The sequence below is a fragment of the Fukomys damarensis genome, unplaced genomic scaffold (assembly GCF_012274545.1).
Source record: "Fukomys damarensis isolate Sample0158 unplaced genomic scaffold, DMR_v1.0_HiC HiC_scaffold_27, whole genome shotgun sequence".
In the NCBI taxonomy this organism is placed as follows: domain Eukaryota; kingdom Metazoa; phylum Chordata; class Mammalia; order Rodentia; family Bathyergidae; genus Fukomys; species Fukomys damarensis.
Window position 1 is genome coordinate 26,079,342 of NW_022900939.1, and position 25,560 is coordinate 26,104,901.

The following is a 25,560-nucleotide window of genomic DNA, read 5'->3' on the forward strand; positions in this document are numbered from 1 at the left end:
TAGACAGGGTCTCACTATATAGTTGAGACTGACCTGGAGCTCACTATGTAGCCCAGGCTGGTCTTGAACTCACAGCAATCCTCCTGCCTCAGCCTCCCAGTGCTGGGATTATATGCATGTGCCCCCACACCCGGCAGTCATATAATCTTTTAATCTTGTGTATCTGAAGATAAATATATAATATATATCATTCTATTTAATGACTGAAGGATATTTCATTGCTTGGAATTTTCATTCCATTCTTTAATTAGTTCCCTATCTTTATTTTAATAGTTTATTATTACACAAACTACAAAAATAGACACTCCTTAACATATATTATTTCATAAATGTGCAAACATATACAAGTGGAATTATTGTATCAAAGGGTTTACTAGTTCATAATCTTTAAAGCTTTTACCAAATGGTTCCCCCAAGAGATTTGCCAGCTCACCCCTAGGAATACATGATTCCCCACAGTTCAGCAGCGCAGCACATTATCAAACTCAGCCCCAAATGTGAATGGATTCTTTCATTCAGACAGTAGTAGTAAGTCAAAGTCACACTATTTTAACAGCTTCTTTTGCTTTTAGGGACTAGAACAGCCCAAACAACCATCTATTCATCCATGTAACAAATGCACATTGAGTTCTTATTAATTCATTCAAGAACACCTTCTATGTACCAGGCATTGCGCCAGCTCTGGGGATACACTGGTGATACAATGATCTGACAATGGGAGAGAGAGAAATAATGACAAAAAAGAGCTCAGAGGGAAAAGCACAGGATCTGTGAGGTGCAAAACAAGAGGCCTGCTCTTTTCTCCAGTGGCCATAAAAGCTTCCTTGAGAAATGCTGTCTGATCTGAAGGATGAGCAGAAGTCATGGAGTGTGTGTGTGTGTGTGTGTGTGTGTGTGTGTGCATACATGTGTGTACCGAGTGTCCATGCACACAGAGCATTCCAGATAATGGAGAAAGAGCATGTCACCTTCAAAGGTGCAGAGAAGGCCAGGATGTAAGATACAGGAGAACACAAGGAAGACTGGATGCAAAACACTATGGGAGATGTCCCCAACCTCAAGGGCCTTGATCTGGACAGGAGTGGAAACACCTGATACATAAGTCTAGTGAAGAATGACACAAGCCATTAGGTAATAATAAAGTGAAAGAGGAATATAAGGTGAATTCCCATAGCTTTAGCTCCCTTGTGCAACCCTGTGCTTATTTCCTTAATTTGTTTTGATTAAAAAAAAGTACTATGATCCTTCTTAACTCTTGGCTACACTTTGGCATGTCAGCTGTTACTGCCTTGTGCCCTTTTCTGGACACTTGGTCCTAAAAGACCCGAGAGATTAGGGTGTTTTAAACTCCAGGAGTTCATGCCTGTGCCTGTCTTCAGCAGTGTAATGACTGTAGGGTCAAGACAGATAACCCCGCTGTCCCAGATGGTTCTCTAACCTCTCCAGGTGTGTGTCATGGTATGTAGCACACTGAGACTAGGTGGTAAGGCACCCAAACATTTTGAATGCATAGAAGTTAAGGTAACTGCCTCTTGAAATTATTTTTTAAAAATTCAAACCGTAAACTTGGTTTATATTAATGTCATATCGATACCATAAAGCAAATGAATGAATGAAACAACAACTACTGCCTGGGCCGTTGATAAAATATACTTTTCAAAAAGTTATAAACATAACTCTCATACAAGTTTAAAATTGTATGCCTGCCAAACTTGTGTGCAACTCATTAATGGATGAGGGGACCAGTAAAACCATAATTCTATTTTGAAGGAGAATTTGAAGAACAGATTTTGTCCCTCAGATAAAGGACGCTTAAATAAACTCACTAAGAGACATATAACTAATATTTTGCAACAAACTCTAATATCTCAGAGTGTTGCATCTGTCTTGTCTATCAGATAGAAACAGATCACATATGTATGAGACAAAATTCATTTTCATTGTGATTATTTTCAAGCAAGAATTCTTTTGCATTGCCATCAATTTTCCATAAGTCAACCTCTACCTCCACAGATCTTGTTCAGAAGCACTTCTCTGATAAAACGTCCTATAATTCCCCTCCTTTTAAAAATATCATGTGCAGTGAATTCTCTCTAGAGGAGGTCAGAGCACTCATTTACTCCCAAGGATTTTAGGACCCTATGATCATTCCAAGGTTGATGTTTAGAAACTAGCATTCTGCCATTGCACCAAGATTGAAGAGCAGTTTTCTCAGCATCACATATTATTAACAACTAAAAATTAGCACCTGAAGCAAGTTTAACTACAACCTATAATTAGATGTTCTCACAGACCCAATTAGAAAGATCATGCCCTTTCAACCGCATTTTATTACCTTTATTTCCACTACAAACCCCTGACTGTGGCTTTCTATATAGCTGTTAAGTTCCTTAGTAGGATCAATGTAGCATGGGGTTACCTGCTTTCTTCTGAAATAGGGACCTTTGTCAAATGCTGGTGAGAGGGTGAAAAATGGAGCAAACCTCAGGCTGTGGAGGGAGGCAGAAATGAGAGATGCCATTTCCAGGCTAGGGAGGTTCAAAGCAAAATGGAGAAGAAGCCAGATGAGCCTTGCTGTAGTTTGGATCTGGGAACGTTCCCCAAAGGTCCATCTGTTAAAAGCTTCGTCTCAATTCTGTGCCACTCCTGGGAGGTAGGGAACCTTTAGGAGGTGGAGTTTAGTGGAGGTGAGTGAGGCTAGTGGAGGGTGCTTTTGAAGGGGATATTGGGACCCCAGCCACCCTCTCTCCTTCCTCACACTATAGGGTGATCAGACTTCCTTGCTGACATGTTCTCACCATGGTGTTCCATGCCACCACAGACCCATAGCGGCAGGGCCAAGTGACCATGGGCTGAAACCTCTGAAACCATGAGCCCAAAGAAACCTTTCCCCTTTTTACTTATCCCCAGTTTTTGTCACAGGAATGGAGAGTTGATGAACACAGTCCCAATAAGAGTGAGGTGCAACCCGATTCAGATATTGGGACATCCCAATAAGAAACATAAAAATCTATAAAGAAAAGTGTAAACACCAAGGTTCGTGGGTGTGAAAGTTAGTGTTCAGAGAAGCAGAACCACTATGAATATATTGGAATTGACAATTTAATAGAGAGTCTGAATTTTATACAATTATACACAAAGATATGGCTGCAAGGATCTGAAGATGGGCCTTGAGGATTTAAAGGAAAGTCACTGCACAGTCCTGGTTCTGGCGAATGAGTCAGAATTTTTTGGACATCTTGAATCAAGGCACTTGGAGCCACCCGTCATTGGCTCCTTGAAGTTACCGCTTCGGAGTCTAAGGCAGTGCCTCCGATGCTAGGCCTGGTATTGCCATTGGGCAGTAGGGCTGGCGGTCAGAAGAACAGGTAGGTGGGAGCGGGAAGGGGTTAGGGCAGACTGGAGCTCATTGTTACCTTCCATCCCGCATTCAACAATGGCATTCAAGACATAATGGCTATGGTTTCTTTTCTGTCTTCTACATCTTGTACAATGTCACTTTTGGCTAATTATAACTTGGGTAATACAGGAAAGGAGGTCCAAGGATACATCACTGAGAGGTGAATATTCCAGTACCCAGTGGCAAATTCAAAAGCACATAGTGGGAATGAACTCACATAAAGGCACAAAGGCTGGGGATTTAGTTCAGTGGTGATGCCTCCTGCCTTGCAAGCACAAGGACCCAAGTTCAGTCCCTGGTAACAAAAAAAAAAAAAAAAAAGACTCAAATAAAGGCGTGAATGCGGAAAAAAATATTTTCAATATCCGAGAATTCTGAAAGGTGCTTATGGTAGGCTGACTTCCTTGAAGAATACAGACCCTATCATCACCAAACATGTTTCCAGTGGTCCAGAAAAGCTGGTCAAATACAGAGGCAGTGACATATGTATAAGCTGTGTTTGAAGCCTGTCCAAGAACTAAAGAAGCAGATGTTTTGTGCCCATCAACATTGGGCAACCATATGGATTACATGAACCAGGGTATACATGCGGATGTGAATCATTACTGTTACCAAATCTCAATGGCTCATTGCTTGAGAAGGAAATTACCAAAGGAAAAAAATCAAGTCTCCATTTGGTTGTTTTAATTCTAAGTCCCCACTTCCAAATTGATGCAAAGTTCCATTACAATTTCTCCTTTTTCTTTTGTCAACTTTCCCCTCCTTCTATCCCCCCTCATTTATACACTGAGCACAGAATGGTGATAGATAGATGAAATGATCAGAGTTAAAAATGGAAATGATTTTAAGGAGGCAACATAATAAAGTGTAAAGAGTAAATTGAATCAGGGGACACGGACACTCCTGTAATGCATGATGATTAAGGGTAAAATATTTCTGATTTGGGGCTTCATAGATGAGATTTCCCCAGGACCTTTATTAGAAAAGCTCCTATGAAGCAATAACTTGAGAGATCTGCAAAGCACCTTAATTTCATAAAAGCATGGCAGTAAAGAAATCTTTCCAACTTCTGTCAATCTAATGTCTCCCATACTAATCTGTCTCTGGAACCCTTCATTGTAACTTCTATTAATAGCCTGCAGATGAAATATACTTTAGGAAATGCCCTAGATGATGTCTAGGTTAATTATTTTACCTGTAGAGTACCCTGAATTTTTCACTTTTCTCGTAAAACTCAAACTAAAAATAAATTGAAAGACCAGTTGAACATTGAGCAGCTTGTAAAGACACTTTTGTTTTTCCAAAATGCCTTCATACAGAGGGCTAATCCAAGAGGCACTATAATCCGAGGTGCACTTAGTAACATGGGTAGAGTCTACACCATGATGGCCAGGTAGGATCTTAATCTTCCTAGGGCTTGGTGCTTTGGCTAGCTCAGCTGGCTGAAGGTTGGATAGTTGTTTGTTCAGGGTGGACATCAAAATTGTCATCCAACTGTACAGATCCTGTTAACTTTTGGGTTTACCACTAGGGGTCACTAAAAAGAGACAGGAGCCATCTCAACCTCCTGCCTGAATTCTTCCAGAATCACTGTTGGCTTTGGACAACACTAGGCCCTGTGTGCACACGAGCAGCGTGGAGTTTCTGAACAGGTCATGACGAGATAGATTGGAACTGGGACCTGAGGGTCTACATTTCTAATAATTTCCTAGGTGGTGTTGATGTTGTTATGGCCAGGGGCTAGAGGACTCACTATTTTGGAAGAGATTAACCTCTCAAGACAGAGTGTGCCATCTTAACCTCTTGGCCCCATGTTTCCTCGCCTCTCCCTGCCATCTTCCCTCTCCTCCATTTTCTGCTCTACCTTGAGTTCAGTCCTTTCCAAGGACACCTTCTTAACCACTTACCCTTGGAGTTTTCCTCACGAAAACGAATTTGGTGGCACTGATATTTATGACATAAGCTTTGGAGAGCTAGAGGCATTGGATTCATATTTCTTCCAAATTATGTCTCTTTTTCTGCATATGTTACTTTATATGTAAATAGATGCAGCTAATCTTGAGTAACTCCAGTTCTGGCTGACCTAGGCCAGGCAGGTGATTGACATCATACGTCTGGTGCTGGAGGCTATTTGATTGCATTCTATAAAATCAATGCCAATGTTATGTAGGCCAATGAGAAATTGATGTCTCATATTTTTTCAAAGTTGAAGAGAAAAGACAATTGTCTGTGTGGAATCCAAAGATTCATTTCCCACTCCATGTGATAATTTACTTACACAGAAGTAAAATGAAAACTATAGCGATTCCATTTTGGTGTAAGAGAGTTGAAATTTTAAATTTTAAAGATTTTCATTATTTTTTTCTAAGTATAATTCAGAAAATTTGGAAAACATGAAACTCCATTTTTAAAAAAAGTGTCCAAATACTACCTGGAGATGATGCATGGCTAACAACATGATATCATACCATGGTATCATGGTATAATGACCTTCCAGGTTTTTCTATATATATTTTAATATATTTTCCTATGATCATGGAATTCTGCTTTAAAATATGATGCTTTCACTTAGCCATTCAGATTAAGTACTATCTGATCTTAGTATTTCCTGGACCTTAATTGTCAATGGTCTTTTGATAACCTATGATAAGTGTATTCTACAATAGATTTAATTAATCCCCTACTGATGGATATGCTGGTTGCTCCTAATTTTTCACATAGATAAAAAAATTTGAACATTCTTTTATGTACCTATTCATGAACACTTTTATTTGGCTTGGAAAAGCTCCAAGGGGTAAAACTGCTGTTCCAAAGGCCTTTAGACACACCTAGTAAAGGATAGTCGGGGAAATCTGGGTGATTATTATTTACCACCTACAACAAAATGTGAGAGTCTCTGTTAAAGCAGCTGTAGCCTAGATCGTTTAAATGGGACCGGTAGGCAGTTAGCCTGAGTCTGAGCCAAACTTGGAAGATAGTTTAATCTCTCTGCTTTTGTAAAATGGGATAATATCAGCTCCTGCACTATAGAGTTGTTTTGCTGAGGGAAAGTGACAGAACATGTGTAAAACTTGACACATAAATATTTAATGAAAATTAGCGATTGTTGCTGTCGTTATTATTATTATTATTGATATTTGCATACATGCTCAGCAATAATCCCAGGGTCTTTAAACGCCAATGATCCATAAACCTGGCTTCTGTTTTCCTGCCAGGACCATCTGCTTAAGTCAAGGGGGCCAGCAGTCGCCGGGATAAACAGCTGAAAGGTGGACTTTAAAAAGTGGGCGAATAATAAGGCTGCTTTCCCTGTCACCTCAGTCGGCCCCTTTCTAGCCCTTTTCTGGAAATGGAGGCTCACAAGAAATAGGACCAAATATAACTATTGGTGATGCCAGCACTCATCTTTAACTTCATACAGCTTCTGAGGATGAAATCCCTCAGGACGTAGCACAATAATCTCAAGGTCCCTGTGGGCAGGGAAGGAACTGGGGAAGCTGAAGAAAGGAAGGAAAGGAAAGGGAAAAGAGGGAGGGGGAGAGGAGGGAACAGAAGGGGAGAGGAGTAAAGGGCAGAAGTGGGCAGGAAAGGGAGGGGACAGAAGGGAAAACTTTCTGTTGTTTCTGGTTGGATAGGGAAGCTTTGGGATGTCACACAGGACAGGAGCAAACATAGCTTAAACAAGATGACAGCTTTCTTCTCTCACATGAAGTAGAGCCTGTGATAGTCCAAGGTCCCAGTGGAGTTATTCAGTATGCCCTGGGACCCAGGCTCCTTTCTTTATTCTGAAACATTCTAAATACCTCATGGTCCAACACAGCTACCCAGGCTCCAGCCATCACGTCTATAGTCAGTAGTTAGGATTTAGTACCCGGCCACATCTAGCAACAGAGGAGAGTGAGGAGTGTGTCCAGATAAGAGTTGGAATTCTTTCACTACAGAAGAGAAAGACAATGGATACTGAGAGGCATTCATGAGGAGAGATAGGTATTAATCTAATAATGACATTAAAATGTACAAGTTAAGGGCCGGGGATTTAGCTCAGTGGCACCATGCCTGCCTCACAAATGCAAGGTCCTAAGTTTGATCCCCTTTGCCCCCCAATATATATATACATACATAGACACACATATATAAAATACATACATATAAAAGTATATATAGACACACACACACACACACACACACACACACACACACGCACACACACACACACACACAGAAGTTGAATATCCCCAGTCAAAATTGTCTGGGACCAGAAATGTTTCAGATTTGGGATTTTTTTTTTTTAAGTTGCCTGAACATAATGAGATACCTTCGGAATGTGACCCAAATCTAAATATGAAATCATTTATGTTTCACCTGCCTCACACACACCCTGCAGGTAATTTTATGGGCTCTTTGTAGTGCACCTGCATTTTGACTGTGCCCTGTCACATAGAGTCAGGTATGGAATCTTCCACCCACGGCATCAGGTCAGCAGTGCTCAAAAAGTTTTGGATTTGGAATTTCAAATTTATGGGTTAAAGATGTTCAGTCTGTATTGATGAGTCAAGAGAGCTGCTGTGGAAGAGATAAAGAACTATGAGAGTGATAGAAATCTGTATGTTCAAGGGTGCATGGAGTGTCTAAGACAGCTGCCCTTCCAAAGTGGCCTTCAGCTGGTCCTTGATTGGTGGGTAGATGCTTTCCCAGCACAGACACAGGTGAAGAGGATCTCAGCAGATGGCGGGGCACAGGCACTACCATGAGTGTGGGGAGAATTTGGTTTCACTGTGATCACGCATAACTTGCCTAGAGTGGATATAACAGAAAGAGAGACTGGGAAGGTAAAAAGGAACAATATGATCAGCAGCTTAGGAGTTATGTCAAATATTGTGCATTTTGTTCAGCAAATGTTAAGTAAAGGACTGCACTGGGGGAAGGGAAGAGGTAGTCAACTCAGCACCACTGGCTGGGAAGTCTTTCCTTCTTCCTGGGGATACCCAGCCCCCCCCCATGGCATACAGCCCCAGTGCCAATGAGGCTTCCATTCAGTGACCATAACGGTCACTGAACAATCAGATGGGTTTCTCAGACCATGTTTTTCTAGCGTCTGCTACTTACTCACATACTACACAGGAGTATTTGTCAGTTGAGAAAACACTTTGGTTGGCTAAGAGTAACCAAGGCAAAATTGGAACTGAAAATGGAAAGAACAGGTATTGTTGAAGGGCAAGGAAGAAATCTGCACCTCCAGTCCAAGCCCACCTTAGGCCATGTGTTCTCTTGAGGATCAGGTGACCGCTGGACTTATTCCAGATTCAGGTTACAACTCATAACAAGCCATTTGATCCTCTGAATATTTAGCCTGCAAGAAGTTTGAACCCATCAAAGCTCCCTGAATTCCTACTTGGATGTGAAGCCTGTTTCTCAGAATCACTGGTCCACCTCTGATCCCAGGAAGTTGGCCTGTGCTTTGAGGTCACCGCTGGACTCGAGTGAAAATTACAAGCTTAAGACAGAAACAAACTGTCACTTCCTTGTAAATCAAACAACACTGATGGAGCAAAGCACAAGCTCAAAGGTCACCACTGACATGACCAAAATGTTTTCTTTGCTATATATTTTAATTATGCAAGTAGAACTGGACACATGAATAATAAACACGCTGTGGTTAAGAGTTTCGTTTTTAGAATGTTTTGGACAGATGAAGGGAGCAGCACCACCATCTTCATTGCAAACCTAGCTAAACATTGCTGTGTGGGGCTCGAGAAACATGGACTGGAGCAAAATGTACAGACCGAAACTTTGCAAAGTCCAAAACTATTATTGATGTCCCTTTGTCACCTCTGGCCAATGTACATAGATAGTTTTATCTTTTTGTAGCAGACAAACCCAAATAGAGCAGTCCTCTGCCATTGGATTGTTACAGTGGCAATAACAGATCTGACTCCTGGTTCAGGGCCTTACAGACACCAGGGTGTTTAGTCCAGAGTGCTTTCTTTGCATGTCTCTCAGCTCTCTTGCATTTTCTGGGTATCTTCTTTTTTCCATGAAAGCATTTATGTCCGGAGAAGTGCCTTAGAACTTACCAGGACTCTACAAATTAAAGGGAATGAATTTAAAACCACAGCTATTTTACCTACTTCTTGAAAACAAAAAATAAAAGCTGACATCTGGTAAGTAAGCAACTTCCCCTGGAACCCGAGTAACTGACTTTTATTTTTCTCATCATGAAAGGGACGGATCTCCATTGGTGGCCTTTCTTATTTACACCACACACATGGCGATGGCTCCGACCTCCAGTCCCTTTAGTATAAACAGAAAGGATGGTCTTTTTCTGAGGAAGTTAATGAATTGAGAAACAGAGCTGTCCTGTGTACCCACTCGTTCCAAACCAGTGAAAGAGCTGCAGTGTTCTCGGCTTGGGCAAAATAGCTGCATTCAAATTAATTTTGCCCCCTCCTGCTTTCCCTTCCCCAAGTTCTACTGCTCCCTCCCCCACCCTTCTTTTAAGGAGAAAAAGAACCATTTAATCACCTTATAAGGACAGAGAGCCTTAAGGAAGCAGAGCAAGAGTCACGAGGCCCAGATCTTATTCTTGGCTCAGACAGGGCCTCGCTGGGTGATCTGGGCCTGTCCCTGAGCCGCTGTGTGCCTCTGTTGACGCAGCTGCGATATGGGGACACAGATGTGTGTGTGGTACCCATGTGCAGCCTTGACTGAAAGGTCCAAAGCTCCACGAGGGGCCTGTCTTATTAAGACGCTATTCCCATTTGAAACTGTTGTTTGCAATTCAGGAATTGGGAGGTGACCTGGTAGGTCTTGGATAGGTAACTTCTAAATAGATGCATTTTAAAAAAGTCTTAGGTGGTCCTGATCTCTTGGAATTAGCTTGCCATGGTAACCACAGTGCCTTGATAAGCAAACAGAACTCATCATAGTGTCCGATACTTGTTATCTGTAAGCAAAGGTGTGTATTTTTCCTCTGAAAATTTCACACGATGTTGTCTGCAGGGTACTTGAAGAAAAAGGAAGAAAAGGAAGCTCTTCAGGTTCTGCTAGGCAGTATCTGGGATGACGATCTGGTCAAACTCAGCACCTGGGCATGGCGGCTCTGGCATTTGGCCCTTTCTTTTTTATTTTATTGCATCCATCCCCCAAAGTCACCAGAGGCTAATACAGTACAGGCTGCTGTGCTGGCTTCCTGGTGTGCTGGATGTGGGAGACGACCTGGGCCCAGTGAGGACACCATCCAGGAACCAGTGTGCTGCTGACTTCTCTGCTGAGTGCCACTGGCTCCTGCGCTTCTGGTGGCTTTGCCATCTCTCAGAGATTTCCTTCCTCTTCTCTATGGCTGCCCTGACCCCCACAGACCTGGAAACTCTTCTTTTGTTTTGTTTTTTTGTACTGGGGATCGAACTCAGGTCTTTGCACTTGCAAGACAGGTGGCGGAACCACTGAGCTAAGTCCCCGGCCCAGACCTGGAAACTCTTAAGGAATATCTTGGGAGGAGAGTGTAGAAGACTGGGTAGAACTGAGTAGCCCAGAGGCTAAGCTTGAGATAGGAGGGCAAGGAGTTGGCTGTACATACTGCTACATGATGGGTACCCCTGAATGTGAGTTGGGTCCATCACCTCCTGAGCGCAGGGTGTTTGAAAACCACGGGGAATAACACAGATCAAAACCAGTCTTTGGGAATGGGAGACTCTGTCTGTCCATCTCTCTCCTCCTTCTAAAAGCATTTCGTGTTTCCAGCCAGCGTTCTTATTCACAAGTGACACCATGCGATTTTGCATGTCTTGGCTCCCTGACGTTCTGCTTCTTCTCACAAGTTGTTTTGGGGGTGCTGAGACTGGGTCTTTTCTGCATGCCATACAGTTCTTGTTTTAATCTTCTATTGCTTCACTGTCCTACCAGAGTGACATAGGCAATTGGCCACATTTGCGTATAAACTCCTCCATTTGCCTGTGGATGAGCCCAAATGTCTTTATGATTTCTGGGAGGCCCATTTGGATTGGGCTCTGATGACTTTTCTGGCCCCAAATCTACCTTCCTCTCTACTCCCTATTTCTCTTTACCCTTCTCCACAAAGTTCCAGGTCAAAGGATACTGTAAATTGCTCCTTCTCCTGGAATGTATTACAGTGGTACCTTGATTCATGAACTTTTGTTTCATGATTTTGTAAAAGATGTGTTTGTGCAGGAAATACAGAGCTTGCAAACAAAAATAAAAATTTGTCAAACACTTCTGTTTGCCAACGAAACTGTTCACAAACAAAAAGCATTCATGAACAAGGGTACCTCTGTACTTCTTTTCCATCTCTTTTCTTTCTAGTGAACACCTATGTATTCTTCATGATCCAATTCCAATGTAACACTGTAGATCAAGTCTTCCCTTGAGGCTGCTCCTACCTCTATCTGAAGGCAGAGTTAATCACCCCACCCTCTAAGTAATTTCTGCCCTTTTGTGAGTTTCTCTTTAGGGGAAGCATCACATTGTAGGGTAATTATCTGTTCCTTCTTCTCTATGACCCACCTCTCTCATTAAACTATAAACTCTTCCTCAGAAGGAATAAAGTCTTGATCATCTTTATGACATTAGTTCCTGGATCAAGGCCAACAGATACTCATTAAAAAAAGAGGAATACATGTATTCATTTCTCAGGTCTGATAAATATATGTCCCTAATCAGAAATCTGAAATGCTCCGAATTCTGAGATGTTTGGGCCATGATGAAAAGATGTCACAAATAGAAAGTTCCACATGATGAAACTTTCATGTACAAAATTATTATAAATATTGTCTAAATTTACCTCCAGGCTATATGTATAGCATGTGAAACAAATGAATTGTGTGTTTAGCCTTGGATTCTGTCCTAAGATATATTATTATATATGCATAAAAATTCTGAAATTCAGGGCTGGGGATTTATCTTAATGGCATCATACCTGCCTCACAAGCACAAGGTCCTGAGTTCAATCCCTAGTACAGGAAAAAAAAAATTCCGAAATTCAAAGAAACTCCAAAACAAAAACACTTGTGGTCCTAAGTGTTAGGTAAAAAGAGCCAAAAACCAGGACCAGATCAGAACCATAACAAGCCGTTATTATGGGGAGGATCTGCCAGGCTGTTTCTGAACAAAGGAGAGAAAAGCAAAATGGCAGAATAAGAAGCTTCTTTTACAGGAGTGGGATGGGGTTGCGTGATGTAGTGGCTAGGGATTGGAGGAGCCTGTGACATCACTAGAAGGGGCTTGTGACATCACTAGCTGCTAAGAGGTAGCAAGTATCAGGTTACCCTTTTGGTGGGAGAAGAGTCACGATGGGAACAAGAGGGCTGTTCTTTGTTGGGAGAAGCCATATTTTAACATGGAGGCTGCTATTCCATGTGGCAGCCATCTTAAGGCAAGGGAAATCTAACACTAAGCATTCTGGCTAAGTAATACTCCACCTGTATTTTCTTTAGATGGTACTGAATACAGTTTTAATGTGTACTGAAATTACCAATAGCATATGTAAGTCTTCGGCACTTTAGGAGGTAGGTATTAAGGCAAACTCACCTTTAGAACATTGTGCAGATGGGGGCCGTCCTTTAGAAGAGTTCCATGTGCACGACAAGCTCCTGTTTCTGACAGACTAATGAGGAGAAGACTGCTCCTAACCACTCAAGTAGTAAGTAATGTTTCAGCTGGCTGTAGCACCAGGCACTGTTAAGCCTTCTCTAGGCATTGTCGGTTGGGTTCCCTCCATCTTTTCAAGGCAGGCACTGTTATTATTTTCATTTTGCAGGTGGGATAAATTCCAAAGTCGGTAGAAAGCCAAGCAGACTCTAATCCCAGGGGGTCTGGTGCTGTCACCCCTATATCTCCCCTCTCCACAGCTTTTTAATGAGCAAGGAGAGGAGGGTGCATTATCAAAGAAACAATCTTACTAATTTTAAGAACTACTATGTGTCTGTCGTTCTGCGTATCAACTCATTTAATTCTTCCAATGACCCTGTGAGGCAAGGCAATTATCACCCTCATTTTACAGATGAGAAGAGAGCCGTTGAGGTTAGGAGTTTGCCCAGAGGCCCCATGGCTAAGAAGTGGCAAATCTGGAGTGGAAACCCAGACAGACTGGCTCCAAAGACCAGCTCCTAACGACCCTGCTCGGCAGTCTCCCAGGAACCCAGGGACAGGAAAGCTGTTCAGACAGGATCAGGACTGCAGGAGCACGAGGAATTGGGGTTCTCAGGGACCACACCCAGGGCCAGCCGGAATGCCCTTTCAGCTTTCCCAAGACACTGAGTACAGTGACACCTCAGTGGTGCTGACAAAGGCTTTGTGACAGCAGAGAGGGCCGCCTCAGCCCTCTAGGCGACGTTCTGGAGCCCTGTTCACAAGGACTATGCCCTTGTCACTGCTCGAGCACTCTCTCTAAGTCATTTCGCCTCCTCCAACTCCCCCAGGCACATTGCGTTTCTCTATCTTGTAGCTTCTGCTGATCACGGCCCCTACTTTCTTCACAGACTCAAACTGACAGGGCCCCGGTGGCTTCCCTTACCTGTGGACTTGACTCTCTGCATCCATCCTCCCCTCTCAGTGCCAGCTACTGCTTGCTTTATTCCTCATACTTTTTCTCATTCTGTTTGTGAAAGGAAGACTCTCACAGGCCTGGTTCATCTTTTTAAGTAAGACATGATATAGGCTGCTGCCCACCTTGTGATCTTATCCTGAGCTCTCTGGAAAGACGGATGAGGACAAACTGCGGAACAGAACAGAGGCACATGGGGAAAGGAACCTGGGCTGCCTATTCATCAAGGGCTAAAGGGGCTATCTTGCCGTCAAATAGGGCAGTCACCAGGACCAGTGTGTTGGGTACATTGCCTGGAGTGTAGACAGTGTCCTTATTCCCATCACAACCTGACCCTCTCCAGAGCCAAGGAAAGTTACTCCCCAGTTGGAGTCAGAAGGGCCTTTTTTGCAGTTAATGTCTATAGGTGAATCCACCAGCTCCCAGCAGAAAGCAGTTGACTCCTGAAAGCTGAATAAATAATTTCCAAAGCTGAGGGCAGGATAAAGGGAAGCCACCAAGGGATATTGGTACCATGTAGGGCCAGCAACACTTGAGAGCCTGAAAGGCCTAAAGGGCAGCATGGGGAGTGGCCACTGGGGTCCCGATAGCTGGAGCCAGGTCTACAGGAGAGTGGACAAACAGCATGTAGTTTTCAATGGGGAAATGCCACCTCCACCCCACAGTGACTCAGAGGGAAGGAGCTGGAAGATCAACTCCTGCACCTCTGTCTCCCCCTACCCTGTGATCTACTGCCTGTCTGGAGCCCCAGGGCAGGGGCCCAGCCTCCCGGTGCACAGAGCACCTCAGAGGAAGACAAAGCAGGACCCAGAACGGGCAATGGAGGGTGCTCAGCACACTAGCTTACCACCTCCACAGGTACTTGCTGACCCGCGGCATGCACGGCCACTGCCCAGGAAAGTGGTCTTTCCTCAACGATTAGCATATTAAAAATGTTTGCCACAGTAACGTACATATTCATGGAGTAGCATGTGATATTTTGATCCACTTATATATGTGTAATTTGATATATTTTAGAGTAAAAGGAAATCAGCCAATGGAGGATGATATCCTAGAGCTTCAAGTAAGGTGTCCTGGGATTTCCACTTCTATGTAGAGTCCTAAAATATTCCCATGACACCAAAAAGACTTAGATGTTGGATAAAGACCTGCCACAGACTGGTTGTTTTGCTGAGGGGATGAAACAGGGCAGGCAGTGTAGACCACCCAGCCAGAGCAGGGCAATGTCATAACCCGCAGGATAAAAGGGGACTGTCACTCTCAGCCAGGAACCATGCAGAAGGCCTCCAGCCTATGAGAGACAACTCTGCAGAGAAATGGGAAGAGGGAAAATGTGGGAACAAATTCATCCTGAAACGACTAAAGTTAAATTTCTGACATCTGGTAGATTAGGGTCTTCAAATAGAAATAAAGTTTTACATAAAAGAGTAAGATCTATTTTTTTTTTAATGCCTGCCTTTGGGAGTGGCATATTCAGTAATCACAGCAAATTTATTGCTGCTATTTTGGTTAGAGAGAACAGTGCTTAAATTCAAAACCACAGTACAACTTTGGCCCTTCCCATATCTGCATTTCCTTTAGGATAGAACTATTCTCGAAGGAGGATTTTGTCCCAAGTTAAAAGGTGTTAATTGATGTGGAGTTCAAGTCTATAAAAAGTTGATGATAGAATAAGATATGGTGCTTGGGGAAAGTTGCTTCATTATTTCATCGTTGAAGGCCTAAATGAAGGCATGTTTAGATAAAAAAGAAATACCTCCCAGGGAGTTAAAAATGCACTGGCCCCAAGTATATCGTTTTCCCATCGCTCACGCATGTTCACACGAAAAGGAAACCGCGAAGGGATTCTTGATGTTTAGTTGTTCTAGAAGTTGGTGGGAGGCGGGGAGGTTGAAGGTCCTGGCATGTGCCTCTAATTTATTTCCTTCTACTTTCCCAAGAGTAGGAGAAAAAATATTTGTGAACCCTGTGTTATTAAAAAGTTCATGCTGTCTGCTTAGCTCTTACCTATAATCCCATCAGTTCCCTAGACCAAGAATGAACTCATTCAATCAGGCTAACAAATTTTGATGTTGTGTGATTTATGGAAAGCTGCATGTAAAAGATTTCTCTCCTCAAAAGATCTTTGACATTGGCTGTGTCTTTTATGTTTTCCTCCTGATGTGTCAGCTACATCATTTATTTAATTATTATTTTGTGGTACTGGGGATAGGATCGAACTTGGGTCCTTGTGCTTGTGAGGCAGGCACTGGAACCACTGAGCTAAATCCCTGGCCCTCAGCCACCTCATTTATGACAGCCCAGAAAAAAAGGACAGACATTTGAGAGGGCTTTTCCTCTCCCCAACTGTATTCTCTCTGTGTGTCTTTAACTCTCCTTCTCTTTCTCCTCACACACAACTAACAGAGAACAGGTTATGGTTGATATTTTCCTAGCAACTCAAGCTCCAAGCCTTCCCCACTACCAAAGATGTCCCCTGACAGCACCCCTCCCCGTGGCTTCTTGCCTGCACAGCTAGACACCCTCTCCCGAGCTCATGAAGTTCAGATTCCGCACTTTCTACTGTTTCCTGGGACAGTGGTTTTTACATCACAGATCTTGAAACCAGGGCAGGGTCATGACTAACATTTCAAAAGCAATGAAATAGGATAGATTTTAAATTCTCAAACCAAATTGCACAATTGAAATGCACAGGAGAACTCTGCTTTTCTTATGCTTATTTATTTAGAAACGAGTGGCATAAAATCTCTCCTATTGTGGCTCACTGCAAAAGTGTGAAGCCACTGAAACTGCATCAGTGAGGGCGAAGCCCTCCATCCATGGACAGGATTGGGCCATGAAGATGTCACCTCAATGGGAATGCTGCCCAGGGCCCCTGCTGGGCGTCAGGTTTGTCTCTTTCCGGTCTCCAGTTTCTCAAAATCATTTACAAGTCTTCTGTGTCCCCAAGTGCTGCTCAAAGTGCCCCCTTCATATCCACCTCCTCCCATGATTCCAGTCCTCCAAGAGGCGTTAGCTAGAGAGACCCCCCTGGCTGGTCTAGCAGTGGTGGACTTATAGCTAGCATCAGATTCTGCTGACTAGGAAATTCTTGAAGAGGTAGGCCTGGAGCTGATGTCACAGAAAGACTTTTGTCCTTTACTTTTCTTCCAGCACACTCTGTCATATTTCCAGCCCCTGACACCAAGTCTTGGGTATCTCTGTGAGGTGACCTTGAAAGGCTCTAATAGCAGCAGTAAGAGGACTATCGCTGGGGATGTAGGTCAGGAAATTCCCCAAAGTGCTATGACCTTGATGGTTCTGCTCATCCTTGGATATTTGTGTACTTTCTTTTAAAGGGCATGAAATCTCATCATTCCCATCCCGAGTGAATGTAAATTTAAGTTAAAAGATCAGTGGTATAAGAAATGTCTGTTCATTTCAGATGCCCATTTTTGGATTGGGTCTTTAAATTTGGTAGGTCTGATTTTTTTAAGTTCTTTGTATATTCTAGATAGTAGACCTTTGTCTGAGGAACAACTGGTGAAAAGTTTTTCCCACATTGTAGGTTGTCTCTTCACATTATTGGTTGTTTCTCTTGCTGTGCAGAAGCTTTTTAATAAGAAGAGATCCTACTTGCTAATTGTTTGTGATAGTTTATGGGCAACTGAGGGTTTGTTCATAAAATCTTTTCCTACACCAATGTTTTCAAGAGTTCTACCTAACCTCTCTTCCCACCAGTTTAGTGTTTCTGTTTTGATATTTAGATCTTTAATCTATTTTGATTTTAGTTTAGTGCATGGTGAGAGATATAGGTCTAGTGTTAATCTTTATTTCTCAGACAAGAAGTAGAAATTGCAAATAAACATATAGGAAAATGTTCAACATCACTGGTCATTTGAGAAATGCAAATGAAAACAACACTGAGATTCCACCTCACCCCAGAAAGAATGGCTGCTATCATGAAATCAACCGATGACAAATGCTGGTGGAGCTGTGGGGAAAGAGGAACTCTGCTCCACTGTTGGTGGGAGTGTAGACTGGTGCAACCACTGTGGAAATCAGTATGGAGATACCTCAAAGAACTAGGATTGGAGGTCCCATTTGGCCCTGCTATTCCCCTGCTGGGTATCTTCTCCAAAGAATTAAAAGAAGCATACCATAATGATATATGTGCACCCATATTCATAACAGCACAATTTGTGATAGCTAAAACTTGGAAGCAGCCCAATTGCTCATCAAGAGGAAACTGGATAAAGAAAATGTGTGTGGGGGGTGGGGGCTTTTTTCTTTTGTATAAAGTGGAGTACTACTCAGCCATAAAGAATGAGAAATTAGAGACATTTTTAGCTAAATGGATGCACATTGAGGTGATACACAAGTGAAATAGATAGGACACATATGTAAACTGAATAGTTTCTCTAGTGTGAGAAACTGAAAGTGTAAGTAAGGACTAAAAGGTATAATAGATAATGTAAAATAGAAAGAAAAGGTGCAAAGGGAAAGGGGAAATGGGAGGGGAATGAGGTAGGGGAAAAGAAAGATGGGAATGGAATTAACATAAAAAAAGAAAAAATGGAAACAAAGTCTTTGTGGATAGGGAGGGGTGGAGGCGTTGAAGGGAGGGCAGGGGAATGGGGAACAAATAAGAACCAACAAAGATTATGTAAAGGTGCACATTTCCAATGGTAAATGTCATTCCATTGTATACCTAAATGTACTAATAAAATTAATTAATTAAAAGATCAGTGGTATAACAAACTCCATCCATTACTGCATTCTGTTTTACTATTTAATCATACAGTCTTTCACAAAGTATTTATTGAGCCACTATTTTTGGGGGGTCAGCCCCTACCCTAGGTGCCAAGTACTAAGCTGGGTAGACAACAGGAAACGAAACTTACTAGCCTCCAGCTGAAGAGACAGTGATCCCAAAGAATTATGATATAATGCCATACTTGTTTTCAGAGATGTGTGAATATAGTATTTGCTCAGAGTGAGAATACATCCCTACACCTGGGGACCATGAGATAGAGCTCTTAAAGGAGGTAACACTTCAAAAGGCGGGTTTGAAGTGTTGGGGGACCTGGAGCTCACTGGGAAGAGCCTCTAGATTTTAGAGTCTAGAGTCACTAGAGCTTGTTACAATGAGCTCCATTTGTCAGATTTAGAAGAATGGATTACCCTGAGGGCAGCAGGGAGCCAACAAACATTTTAAAGCAGTTGATTTATATGATCCAATTTATAAACAAAAGTATTCAGTCCAGCCTTGTTTATAATAGCAAAAAATTAGGAAAAAAAAAAACAAAATAAAACACAACTGTCCCTAATCAGAGGCCATACTCAGTAAATCATTGAGTATCTGTCCAGCAAAGTAGCACAGGGCCAATAAAAATGATGATTCATTTGATATGCATTGGCATAAAACACATACTTTTGGAACCTCATGGAAATGCTTCCCCCCCTACATTTACTGTGGATGAACTTTCTTTTAAACACAGATTTAAAGTTCTGACTTTGAGGGCCAGGGATTTAGCTCAGCGGTTTGGTGGCCTGCCTTGCAAGAGCAAGGACCTGAGTTCAATCCCCAGTACCGGGAAAAAAAAAAATTCTGACTTTGAATATGTTTAAATATGCCAAATAAAAATTCCATGCAAGAGAAAAGAGTCTGAAATAAAAAGAATAACAGGTAATTCCAAATCATAACAAAATCAGAAATTCTTCCAGATTCATAATATACTTGGGATGATTCCTTGGGCCTTTTAGTTATGGTAATGAAACAATAATAAAAACTTATCAAAAATGATTTCCTTTTGCTTCTGAAATTTCAGCCCCAGAATATCCTGAGACCTTTTATCTGTGTAGCTCCATCTACCCTATCATCAAAGCCTTTTGCTCTTTTTCTATAGGTGCTAGCTCACATAAACCTCTATCTCACCCAGTCAAACGTGCTTCTGTGAGTCCAGTGGTCCAGGCACCCAGGTCTCTGCTCCTATCAGGGTCTACTTTTTTCTACTCTGCTCTTATCAGCAAGTCTAATGGCCATGGCCAGCTGAGTTTTTCATCCACCATTTTCCTTGTGGTAGGTTTTACTACAATTTAGATTTATAGCTCATGATTGACTTAGTTCCTTTACCAACTGTACAGAAAAATTTAAAATGACGAGAATTCAAGGGGATAGGACTAGAAGAGTCCTATACAAGCCTCCCGTACAAGCCTCAGAAAGAGATTCTAGATATTTAAGAATTTATTAGCACATACATACTAAGTTGCATAAAATAGAAATAGCGTACTTGCTGACATTCCAAATGTGACCCAAATATATATCCCACGTGACCTGGTCTTTGCACACCAGCCCTGGAAGAGAAAAAAAAAAGTGTGTACATCGCTGGGGTAAGTTCTGCGAAGATCACTGGGTAGCTTCAGGGTGTGCTGATATCCGAGAGGGAGCTCACCACGTATGCCCACATGGTATCGGAGATCATTCATCATGGTGAGCACAAGATGAATGGGATTGCTGTCGGTGTAACACAACCTTCAAAACAATGATTAAAACTGCAGTAGATATATAAACCAGTAACACAGAGCCTTATCATGATTATCAAGTGTTGTTTATGTAATTTATAGGCTTTGCTTTTATACATCTGGTACCACAGAGGGTTTGTTTGCCCCGACAATATCAGTGATGTCATTAGCCCACAGGAATCTTTCAGCTCTGCTCTAATCATACGGAACCATTGCCGCATATTTGGTCTCACTGAAAGTATCCCATTTAATATGCTATAAAGAGTTAGAGGAATTTTGCTACAGATTTCCCTTAAGAAATTCACCTGTAGGAAACGTCCCAGATAGGTGATTCTCATCTCAAAGTTGAATGCTCTCATAACTCCTAGATGTCTCTCCCTGCTCACCCACACCACTTCCTCATGGCTTTGCCATGACTCTTCCTCAATCTCTGCTCCCTCCCCTCTGTGCTCCTCAAGTGGCCCCAGGACTTTTGTTTCCACCTTGCTTGGTCAGTAATTTGTCCCTCTAGAGCAGCCAAGGGCTTCCAGAATCCTACACCCTAGTCCTCCCTGACTCCCTACAAACAAACGCACATGGTCAACCCTCAAAAATAGAGCTGTTTTCCTCAAGAAAAACCTCACAGGCCACTTTAGGTGATAAAATTCTCCACCTTGTTAACAAATCAGTAGGGAAGGAATATTCAGTAATTGGTAGCTGATACTACTGGGTAACTATTTGGAAAAAAAGTTGCATTTTCTATTTCACACAAAAATACATTCAAGATGGTTGAAGAGTATAAAATAAAAGCTTAAATGAACTAGAAAAACATAGGTAGATACTCACCTAGTCATATAAAAGTAAAGAATAATACAGCTAAAGACCTTGGCTATCACTTCATAAAAATATACAATTCTACATGTCATAAAGTGCCGCAGATGTTTTTAGAAATAAAAAAACTGAAAGAGTATTTGCAACTGTAATGAACAATGAATGTTTATTCTCACTGACTCATGAGAAGGATCTTACAAATTAATATGAAAAAGACAAATGCTTTTATAGGATAATGGGCAAAAATTGTAAACAGATGATTTACCTATGAAAAGCCAAATACTGTTGGAAAAAAGCGTCAGCCCTCTTGAAGGTAACAGCCCTTTGAAAGTGGGCTTGCTCTGTTGGAGGCAGCCAGGAAGGCTCTGAGGCCTGTGAGATGGCGGAGAACAGATCTATCCTGCCTCAGTGTCTCATCTGCTGGCGAGGGGAGGGATTTCTAGAGGTGGAGGGCAGCAGTGCTTTCCTGGGGGAGGGGGATGGCCAGAGGCCCTGAGGGGTGGATACACAGCAGAACACTCACTTTGCCCAGGACCACGACCACTAGTGGCTCTGCTCCAGCTGTCCTGATGATTCTGGGAAAAGACCCAGCCGCCTTTGAGGTTTCCTGGCCTTGGAGTTCTGGAGCCGCCTCAGGAGCATAGCATCTCCTGGTCTCCCTGCAACCCACAACTGCTTCTGGTGAGAGTACTGTGGCCTGGCCTCTCTTCGCCCCTCCCCTCCCCCCTCCCCTCTCTTTTCCTCTCCTCTCTCCTCCGCCTTCCCCAGGGAGGCCTGAATGCCCGGATCCCCCATGGCCAGCAGCTGCCACCTCTGTACTCACTCCTGCTCACTCCTACAACAGTTTCAAAGTAGAAAACAGATCTGGGAATGGTAGTTTAGTGGCAGGGAAAAAAGTTAACATTGTTACTTGAAATGTCTGTATCTACAGGTTTTGTTGTGTTGTGTTGTATTGTGGGGTTTTTTGTTTGTTTGTTTTGTTTTGTTTTTGCCTTGTTTTGTTTTACCTGCTAACTACTCTTGCTATTTCATGGTCAGTCAGCTCTATCCACTGGACTATACCTTAATGCTTCTATTGCTGATAAGCATAAAGTTGTTTCAACTTTTGGTCAATATTTGAGAAGATTTTGTTACTCTCCTTAGTAAAAGAAGTGATGTTTACTGTTTTCATTAGTAATGAAAAAAATACTTGTTGTTTTTAATAAAATAGACATTGAATCTAGAGAATTAAAATATTTGCAGAAATAGGAAGTACATTCTATAAAAACATTTTTGCTTTAGTTATAAAAGATCTTAAATGGAGTCCATGAAGCCAAAACAGCAAATCCTTCAGTTTTTAAATATATTCTCTGGAATTAGATTCATTCATAGGAAAATGGATACATTTTGAGGATATACTCCTAAGTGAAATAAATAAATCACACATGTGTAAATACCGAATAGTTTTGCTGGTGCAAAAAGCTATAATAGTTCACAAGATCCTAATGAGATAACTAACAATGTGAAATAGGAAGAAAGGGGCGAAAGATGTAGGGAAAGTAGGAAGGGTAGGGGAAAGGGAATAGGGAAAGGAAAAAAATAGAAAATGAAAAGATGGAAATAAAGTGTTTGTAAATGGGGAGGGAAGGAGAGGATTAAGGGAGGGCAGCGACGGGAAAAAACGAGAACCAAGACCTGTCATGTAAAGGTACAAGATCCCAATAATGAATGTAACTACACTGTATACCTAAAATATACCAATAAACTCAATAAAAAGAAAAAAATATATTCTCTGGAGAAAAAAAAGATATTCTCCGGTCTTGGGAAAACTCCTTGGCTGTGGGTGAGACGGGCTTCTGGAGTAACCAAGCTTTCCCCAAGGCTCTAGGCCTCCCAGAGACACCAGCTCCCCCACAACCTCAACCATCCTGTAGGACCAAATGCTTCCCAGGTCTCACTGGTAACTCAAGCTCCTCAGAGTTCCCTTTCCTTACCTCTACCGAGGACAACTCCAGCTCCTCATGAGGGCTTTTTCTAGCTCCTAGAACAGGCCGAGACCACATGTGGGTCAGGCTGGCCATGCCAGGCCATTAACACTCCCAGGAGCAGCCCTCTGTCAATAGTGAAGATGAGCTGAGGGATAAATAGCCCAGCTCCCTCCCCACAGCAAGAGGACCACTCTGGGGCCTGGTCTGTCTCACAGAAGTCCACAATGAGATCAAATCCTGGATGTCTAGAAGAACAAGCTGCTGACTACAGACATCCCTCTCTGCCTCACTTCCCCATTCTGTGGTCTGTGGTTCCTGAGACAAACTTCCAAAGGAGTTTCTTACACAAAAACTTGAGTCTCAAAATCAGTTTCTGGGGCCCAATGTGTCACAATGTTGTGCAGTAGAAATTATTTTAAGGAGAAAGTAATGGTTAACGCTTTTGAGAAGAGTAGATGGAGTAGAAGGGAAGTCGGCATGTTGATGGAGCACGCCAAGAGCATGTGTAGGTGCAACATTGCCTTTAGGTTAATGGGCAGCCACACCAGGATATAGAGAAGCCACGGGAGAGCTCTTCAACTCTCCAAACCGTGTGCTTTAAAAACATACTGTTAATCTATTCGTCCTTTTGGGTGTCCCAAGAAAATTACAGTCAGGCTCTGTATCTGTTGTGGGTTTCTTATGTGTGGACTCAACTAACAGTGGATGGAAGATATGTGGGGGAAAAGTTGCCCTTAACATCCACGGGATCCCAACAGATACCATAATCTGTGGGTGCTCAGGTCCCTTCTATAAAATAGTGTGGTATTTACATAGGACCTTCGCACACCATGCTGTATACTTTAATCATCTGTAGATGACTTGCCATACCTAATACAGTGTAAATGATTGTCATATTACATTGTTTAGGCAATAATGAGGAGGAAAATGTCTGTATATGTTTGATAAATATTGCATTTTTAAAAAACATTTTTGGTCCATGGATGTGGGACCCATGGATACAGAGTAGCACAATGAACTGCAAAACTTAACCCATGATGGAGCTTCAGGGAGTCAGATCTATAGCTAGCAATGGGAAGAAATGTGCTAGCAAACAGTCTAAGCGGGGCATGGGCTCTTGTGGAAGGCTGCAAAGTCTTCAGAGGAAAAGGATCCACCATGCAGGGGCATGAGATCTTGCACTATAACCATGTGTAGTGGGTGACCAGCACTGCCAGACAGACTTGAGGAGCCTAGTCAAGATCCCAAAGAGCGAGGCCCACAGACACGGAGCAGGCCACTAGTGAGTGGCTGTCTTTACACCTTTAGAAAGCACTTCTAGAAGACATGTGCTGCTCACACGCATGCTATCTCTTTCCACACTGGAAAACACCAGCCACATACTGTTGGAGACACAGTAAATATCAGGTGACTCCTTACTGCCCTTTACTGGTGGGACAAGCCCTGAGACAAAAGAGGGCTGGATGGAAGCAGGAAAGGAGGAAGGAGACCACAGTGTCAATCTGAAGCTTAGAGTCTCTCTGCTGAGAGACTTGGCCCTGCGTTGGCTAGGAGGACAAAAGGAGACCGTGAGTGTTTGTGGGCTAAGGGGGCAGTCCCCAGAGCCTGGCACAGAAGGAGCAGGTAGCCCTTTGCCAAGTGGTGGCTGGCATCACTGGAATAGAAGTTGGAGATTTGGGGCTCTGGAGCCAACCAACACGGATGAATTGAAATCCTGCCGTGCTGTGCAAAGTCCAGCAAGTTCGCTTGCAATAGGTCGTGCTCCTTCAGGAGAGCACTGTGGTTAAAGGAGAGAAGGTTTGCAGTGTGCTTAGGTGGAGGCCTGCCTCGCATCACGCAATTGCTAAATGCCGTTATTATTAGTTGCAGTAATATTCTGAGTTTAGGACCTTTGCCTAATCTGTAATGCCCACTAGCCCACTGCATTTCAAGTCTTCAGTACTTTCACAATCAAAATGGAGGATGATTTATAGCCAGAGAAGCTTCTGGAGACAACTTCGGGAGGGTTTTGGACAGGGTTGAGATCTTCCACTTAGAAAACGGAGATGGCAGACATATCTCCTATATGGCAGTCAGGATTGAAGAAAATGATGCACATTTCAGTCCTAAAAAGCGCTTTAAAACATTAACAATTATTTTCTCCATTCTGACCAATCACTTCAATTGTAATAATGTAATCATCATTACAGTATCTTTCAAAAGTTGGAGCAAAGGGCGGGGATTTAGCTCAGGGATACTGTCATCTGCCTTACAAGTGCAAAGACCTGAGTTTGATCCCTGGTACCAAAAAAAAAAAAAAAAAAAAAAAAAAAAAAAAAAAA